Source organism: Prunus avium, chromosome 1, assembly GCF_965620075.1.
Source record: "Prunus avium chromosome 1, drPruAviu1.hap1.1, whole genome shotgun sequence".
Taxonomy (NCBI): Eukaryota; Viridiplantae; Streptophyta; class Magnoliopsida; order Rosales; family Rosaceae; genus Prunus; species Prunus avium.
Window position 1 is genome coordinate 9796885 of NC_142284.1, and position 8916 is coordinate 9805800.

An 8916-nucleotide genomic window follows, 5' to 3' on the forward strand; every position below is an offset into this window, starting at 1 on the left:
CAACTAAAATGCGAAAAGAAACAAAAATTATTACTTCACCAGCCCCCATAGCCTCTAATCCATGTTGTAAGGGCAAACAAATCTTTCCATGGATGCCCTCACCATTCACACTACGCCAAAACTTTTAACTCCGGTTATTTTGCACCACGTAGAAAAAATTGTTTTGCCCGTAAAAAGTAGGCAACATGTCGAGCACATAATCAAATTTAACATGAAATGAAACGGACTTGATGTTGATGTTAAGGACTAAAGTGACACTCGTAGAATATTTACTTTATCAATTACTTGATTGATCTTTTACTTATATACATATATTACTAACATGTACATCACCTTCACACCCTTTTGAGGCTGCGCCGCTCGTGAATCCAGGGGGTTCCCAGGAAGTTGTGAAACCCGCGAATCCACCTTATTCTCACGTATGCTAGCTCCATAATGCATAAACCCCCGCATACACCCTCTTGTTCAAATCCTGTTCGTGCCAAATGGCCGGAATTGACATATACTACATACAAGTTTCTTTTTAATTGATTAGAAGAGAATATATATATATATAGCTTATTTATGTACATGCCCCTTGTGCTTTCAAACTTATCTCAGATTACCACCTGTGTTTCAAAACGTCTCAAAATATCCCCCAACCTTTGAAAAATGGTCTCAAGTAACCCGTTCCGTCAGCATTAATTATTAACGTTCCGTTACATGCTTTGGGCCCCACTTTGTTTTAATCTTTAACCTCTGCGAATAAGGGTTTTTCAGTTCTAAGAAAGGGGGAAATTGGGTGAGAAGGGGAAATTGGAGAAGAGGGCTTAGGGTCTGTGAAAATCTTAGGTGGGCTTCGATTTTGGGAGAATCTAGAGAAGAAATCACTGTTTGGTGTTAGACTCTAAGGGTAGAAAGTGTGAAGATGGTGGTGCTTAGAGAATCTGGAGGTTGTCAACCCATATGTAAGTGGACCCAATTCTCACTCGATTTTCTTGATTTTGGCATGTGCATTGTACTGTTGTTCGAGTATTTTTTGTTTTTTTAAAATACTTTTTGACTCTACGTTGGTCCTGGTATGGCATTGTGTGGTCCTTGTATGTTCCTTGTCTTGCTGTTGTGTGTTGCTGGAGTTTTTTTTATTTTTTCTTATACTGATAGGATTAAATACATGAGTTTGAGAATTTGTTTTTTCGTATACTGATAGGATTAAATACATTATTCTTAAATAAAATCAAAAGAAAGACATGAGTTTGAGAATTTGTTTCAAAGTCAGCTGATCTGCACAGGCAGTTTTGACGAATTTGTTACTTAAAATCCCACTTGTGCTATTTTTCTTTTCTTTGCTTGACAGATCCTACAAAACACAAAAATAAAGTAATTAGCTCAAAGATATAAGGAACTAACTAAGAAAAGACAAGTGAATTTGATGTAAAATATATATAAATATGAGCTTGTCATATACTTTTTTACTCTGTGTTGGTCCTGGTGTGGTCCTTGTTTTGTCTTTGTTACCTTTGTCGATTTGTTAAGTGAATCTTCCTCTTACACAGATAAAGATGCTGACGAGGTTGTTACATTTAAGTTTTTCCATGGAGGTAAACTAGTTAAAAATATAAGGGACAGTGAATGGTCTTATTTGGGTGGTGAAGTCAGTTGGTTTGATTATTGTGAGGTTGACTATATGTCCATGTTAGAGCTATTTGGAATGGCTAAAGATTTGGGATATGGCAATGGGTATGATGTGAGTTTTTATGGTGTAGAGTTTGGAACTGCTAGACTCATTGAAATAGTATCAGATAGTACGCTTTTAGCTTGTATGAGCACGGTACCTAAAAGCAATAGCAGGGTGATAATTTTGTACTTGAAAGTAGTGAGCCTAACTTCAAGCCAAGTGGGGAATGATAGCAATGATCCTGAATATTCTTGTTTTGAGGATGATGACAGCAGTGATCCAGACTTTGAAGACAGTGACTATGCACAGAGTGATGAAGAGATTGAGTTATTGAAGAAGGATGATAAGTGGTTTGAAGGTTATATGGATCATAGTTGTATTGACAATGATCCTAATGCAGAGGAAAATGATGAGTCAAACAATGGAGAAGAGTCACCTACACTTACCTGCCCAAATAGCTCTTCAAGTGAAGCTGAAGCAGTAGGTGAAGTAAGAAGGAAGAAGAATAGAACGCCAAAAAGTGAAGATTTCATACCTGAAATGGATATGGCAAACCCAAGTTTCAAACCAGGTTTAAAGTTTGCAACTGCCGAGATGTTTAGAAAAGCTATGAGGATATACTCCATTAATTGTGGAAGGGGGTTGATATTTATGAATAATGACCGTAAAAAAATAAGAGTAGTATGTGAAGAGGGCTGTCCTTTTGTTATCCATGCTTCAAGTGTTAGTGGTAGCACTTACCTGCAGGTGAAAACCTTTAATCCTACACATGTTTATAGTGAGGGGAGTAAAAATATACATGTCACTGCTAGCTAGTTGGCTGAAAGATATTCTGGGCAGTTAAGGCTCAATCCAAATTGGACTGCTTCTTCTTTTGCAGAGCAAGTTTACCAAGACTATGGTTACAGACCATCTAGAGCAACTGTGTACAGAGCAAGAGTCATGGCAGTTGACATTGTAGAGGGGTCTTACAGTAAACAATATGAAGTATTGTGGGATTATTGTCATGAGTTAAGAACTAGAAATCCTGGAAGTACAGTTATCATTAAATCTGAAATGGAAGGTGATAGGCCACGATTTCAGAGGATTTACATCTGTCTTGCAGCTTGCAAAAAGGGGTTTTTAGATGGTTGTAAGCCTGTGGTTTGCTTGGATGGGTGTCATGTCAAAGGGCCTCATCCTGGGCAAGTGCTTTCTGCAATGGGAGTTGATGCAAACAACGGAATGTTTCCACTTGCCTATGCATATGTAGAGAATGAGAGCAATTCAACGTGGCTGTGGTTTTTAGAATTATTGAGTGGTGATCTGAATATTAGGAATAGCCATGGTTATGTATTTATGATTGACAAACAAAAAGGTTTAATAGATGTTGTGGATGCTCTATTCCCTCATGCAGAGCATAGACATTGTTTGAAACATCTCTATGGAAACTTCTATTTGGAACATAGAGGTCTTGCTTTGCAACATCAAATGGAAGCAATTGCTAGGGCCATAACAGTGCCATGGTTTCATGCAGAGATGAGAAAGATGTTGGAATTGTCTAAACCTGCACATGATTGGCTTGCAGAGAAAGATCCTAGGCATTGGAGTAGGGCATATTTCAAGACTGATTCCAAGTGTGACATGCTTATGAACAACCTCTGTGAGGCATCAACCGTAGCATAATGGATGCCAGAGACAAGCCTGTTTTGACTATGCTAGAAAGAAATCGGTTGTATATAATGTTGTTGATGGCTGGAAGAAGGGTTTTCTGTGAGAAATGGCATGGACAAGTTGGGCCAAGAATTAGAAAAATATTAGAGAAAAACAAAGGAAAAGCTCAGTGGTGCATTCCTAAGGCTGCTAGACAGAATAGGTTTGAAGTGATGCACCATAGTGGCCGCAACTTTGCTGTTGATTTGAATGCCCACTCTTGTTCATGCTGTGCCTGGGATTTGAATGGAATACCATGTTTGCATGCTTGTGCTGCAAAAAGTTGGTTTCATGGGAATCCAGAGGACTTTTGTGATGCAGTGTACAAGAAAGAGGCTTATTTGAGAGCCTATGAACCAATGATTATGCCTATGAGTAGCCAAGATCAGTGGATAAAGATTAATTTAGCTCCATTACTCCCCCAAAATACCACAAGCAGCCTGGTAGGCCCAAGAAGACAAGAAAATAAGCTTTTGATGAGCCTAAACAACCTGCTAATCCATATAAGCTTCCTCGGTATGGCATCCCTTTAAAGTGTGGCAATTACGGTGGAGAAGGGCATAATCGAATTAGTTGTAAGGTATGTGTTATTATCCAAAATTGCTTTACATTTAAATCTATTTGATTTGGTTTCTGACTTGATGACTTTGCTTATTAGGAATCTAGAAATCCCAACATGAAGCCTACTAGGAAGAGGAATGTTGCCAAGGAAAAACTTCCAGTAAGTGCCACGATTTCAACTATGTTTTCACCATTCAAATTTTCATATCATGCCTACCTAATTATTATTTGTTTTAGGTAAGAAGGAGAGATGGTGGAGACCAAAGTAGCGGACAACAAAGTATGCAACTAAGGCAAATGAGGCAAGCAAGTGCTTCCCAAGGGCCTTCTCAATCCCAGGCATCTGAAGTAGCCGAGGCTTCTCAATCCCAACAATCTCAACCACCACAGGCTTCTCAATCTCAACCATCTCAAGTAGCCCAACCTTCTCAATCCCAACCATCACAAGCAGCTCATGCTTCTCAATCCCAACCATCTAAAGCAGCTCAAGCATCTCAATCCCAACCATCTCTATCACGCCCCAACCCACGGATTTAAGTAATTTTGGGTTAAGACGTGATTCACACCTTAATTATAGAATTTAATAAAAACTATAACTAAAATGTGAAGAAACATTTAAATAAATAAAGTAAATATTTCACATAGAATATTTGAAACAACAACATCTGAAAGCTTGGAATAGTTATGTTATTTTACAAGCCAGAACTACTAAAGAGTTTACTAAAAGAGTAACTCATTATTTATCCACAAACTAGGTACACAATACACTCTTATAAATACGCCAAAATCATCACAAGCTCTAGCTTTCAGGTTCGATACCTGCAAAATCTATTAGGGGGTGAGCAAAGCCACAGCTCAGTAGGGACATAAACCTTTTTACATGAAATTGATATAATTAAATTAAGTGACAAACAATCACACAGCCAAATATCACATTATTAATAATAATGCATGAATGCTCTTCATCTAATCCCATTAATTCATATAACTGGACAAGCAGACCTGCACGTCCCATACCATGCTTATACCACTTGGTCCCAGATGCCCATTTATATGAACTAACACCCATTTCAACCGTCTCACAATTCCCCCTTTTTTAGTCATCTTGTCTAACTCCCTTTCGCCAGTCCCGAATCACCCAATAAAAACCATGTGCACTGTGGGATCCCTGAGACCTGGTACCTGCCAAGAGTTAGACTCAACTACACAAAAGACTATATCCATTACCCTCTTTTCCATCATTATTATCTCCAACCAACATCTCCGACTAATTTCCATGACATGATATAATTATGCATTTCACATATTTGTATATCCCACAACAATGTAGTTATTCAAAATATCACCAATGTACCAACATTGTTCAACCAATCAAAAACACATAAATATTCCAAGAATAACATTCAATTATAACAAGAATATTAATCAAATAATCATACCACGCATAATATATTGTTCACAAAATTTAATTAAATCAATCTCTGCAAAAGGCCCCCAAGAAACCCCTACCTTGTTTCCAAAGCTAGCTCCAAGTTTAGGAAAACACAAGGTAAGCCCTTATGTCTCTTCCAAGAATTCCTCACTATTCTCTCTCTCTCTCTCTCTCTCTCTCTCTCTCTCTCTCTCTCTCTCTCTCTCTCTCTCTCTCTCTCTCTTACGTTTTTTTTCTTCTTCTATTTGCAAGACATCTCTTCCTTTCATTAACAATCCTATTTATAGATGGTGAGATGGCGGTAACAAAAGGAGAGGATAGTAACAAATGCCATTATCTTATTTATACAAACAGATAACTTGGTTGCCACTCTTTATATAAGCTGCTATGTGTCAACGCCAGGAGATTTCATTCCTAAGGGTTGTGACACCTATGGAAATTATGAACTCCACCTCAAGCTAAAAGGAAGCTTACTCACCAAATTGTAAGCATGAGCTGTCCAAATGCATGGTAATGCATCAACTAACTTAATGGAAAACAAGCCACCTCCAGCTTACTAATCTAAATATCTCTAAGAGAGAACAATCTTTCTCTCCAAGAAAACAATGTAAGGATGCCACGTCTAAACTCTTAACTAATGAAATTAATATATATATATATATATATATATATATATATATATATATATATATATATATATAATGCACCCAATAGCCATTAGATGGCATTCCAGGGAATAATGAACAAATATATAGTTTAAACAAACCTTTTTTTTATTCAAAAGAGCATATGTATATATAAATATTTAATGAAATAATATACATATAACTATTGAAATGGTATTATAAACGTAAAATAATTATAAATATACATTTCCTTCTAACCAAAATAATCACTTAAGAATATATAATAACATTTATTTTTCTTTAATAAATATTTAAGAAACAGACTCTCACAATCTCAAGCAGCTCAGGCTTCTCAAGCATTTGATTCATCTCAATCTGCCAAATTATCTCGAGTACAACAACGTAGGAGGGGGATGAAAGATTAACAGAGGAGCCATTTTGTCAAAGATCCTTTTTTCCATCCTTAGATGTGATGATGTTCAACTTTTGCAACCTATTTTTGAATTAGGATAAACTCTTTTTGAATGGTTTGTATGTTGGGGAATTATAGATTTTGCAATTAGTTGGTTTTATAAGACTTTAATGGTTTGATTATGGTTGCAATTGGGTTGTTGGTTTGTGGGATTATTGATGTCTGTGATGGTTGGTTTTATTAGGCTTTCATGTCTGTCAAGGTTTTTGAGTCAGGTACATGGCATGTAATTGACCATTTGATATGTAATGTGATGGTTGAAACCTATTTTGGTGTTGTGCTTATATTAATATGGCATTGAACAAAAAATGCTTATATTGATATGCTGTTTTGATGTAACCATTTTATATGGCATTGAACAAAAAATGCTTATGAGTAACTTGTTTTTATAACCTGTTTTTGGTATCCCATGAACAAGATATGCTTATGAGTAACTTGTTTTTGTATCCAGAGGACTTTTTGGTATCCAATAAACAACATATGGTTGTAACCTGGTTTTGGTATGATGCTTATCAATATGTCACCATTTGTAACCTCTAAACAAGTTTTCATTCATATCACAGATCAAATAAAACTCTAAACTCTAAACAAATTACAATGAACTAATGCTTACTCATAAAACTCAAAACATATTACATTGTTTTCCCACCAAAATACATTATATTACACCAACTGAACTACTGCTACATTACATTAGCATTTGTTCTCAAATTACAGCCCACTGAACTACTGCTTCTCAATCACATTACACCCACCAAATTACAAAACATATTACTCTTAAATCCTCATAATTCATCCTAATTCATCTTCATGGCAAACACCACCACCCAGGAAAGCAACACAGCAGCCCACAATATTTTTGACTTTGCTCGAATCTTTGCATTTTCCTTCTCCACCCTATCAATCTTCCTCAGCAAACCAGGTATCAAAGACTTTGAACGCTCACACATTTCTGCATCAAACCACTGAAAAAACATACATCCTTTTTCACTACTTCCCTGTATCAACCAAGAACAATGACTGAAAATTTGATCCATTTGATTAATGACTGAATATCTCATCAATTTCATCAATGACTGGAAATTTCATCAATAAGAACTCTATCAATTTGTGATGCCCAAAACAATGATTGAAAATTTGATCTTAAACATTCTTACCTTTGACTTTGGGCAGACTAGAAATCTCTGCCCTGGGTTTGAACTGGTCCACGAAGTCTGCATCCGTTCTAACTTCCCACAATCACACCATTGGGCATGCCTTGCTTCTCCTGTTTCCATCTCTTCTTCAATTCAGTGTGTATTCACATAGAGAACAACCAGCTGAACCTCCAAAATCGTGCGACCCACTTCCCTCTTTTCTCCCAAATCGTGCAACCCCCTTCCCCTTTTCCTAAATCCGAACTCCACTCAGAGATTCATAAACCCTAATCTTCTACTCCAAAATCTCCCAATTTCGAACTCCACCTCAGAGTTTTATCAACCCGTGATTTCTTCTCCAGATTCTCCCAAAATTCAAACCCTACCACAGCTTTTGATAAGCCCTAGCCTCCTTCTCCAAATTCTCCCTTCTCACCCAAATACCATCTTTCCTCTCTTCTTTCCTCTCTTCTGAAAGTGAAAAAACCCTTATTCGCAAAGGTTAAAGATTAAAACAAAGTGGGGCCCAAATCTTGTAACGGAACGTCAATAATCCTGACAGAACGGGTAACGTGAGACCGTTTTTAAAAGCGTGGGGGGTACTTTGAAACGTTTTAAAATCCGGGTGGTAATCTGAGACAAGTTTGAAAGCACAAGGAGTATGTACATAAATAATTAAAATGCAGATACTAAAGGTGAAACTTCATTTCAATTCAATAGTATTGCAACTTTGATATGTATAACTTAAAGACACGTGCAACAGCTCTTTGGTGTTTTTTTTCACGCGCAAGTGGCAACCTCAACTTTAATGATTATTGAACTAATTTAATATTATATTCTCCTCATCATACTTTTCTCTCTCCTTTCACCTCACACTCTCCCTTGTCTCTCTTCTTCTTCTTCTCTCTATCTCTCTCCCTCTCTTTCTTTTTTTTAAATTTTCTTTTTCTTTTTTTAATAGTCAAAACTTAAAGCCACGCGCAAAAGCTCTTTGGTGTTTTTTTTTTCACGCGCAAGTGGCAGCCTCAGACAATTGTTCATTTATTTTCTTAGTTTGTTTTTTCTTTGTTTCTTCTTTTAGAAATACTATTCTCTAGTTTTTATGATTTTTTAAATAATTGTTTTCATTGTAATCGTTTCATGAAGATGGATTACATGGCCCTAGAATTAGATGGGCATCCTGAAGGGGTTGGGTAATATAGATTAAATTCATATTCAGATTCGTGTGACAAAATCTACATACCGCAACTAAGAGATGACCACAAGCCAAAATCAGGCCAAGGATTTGAGTCATTATAATTCCAACATTCTCTTGAAATTCTTCAAAAGTCATAGCTTGG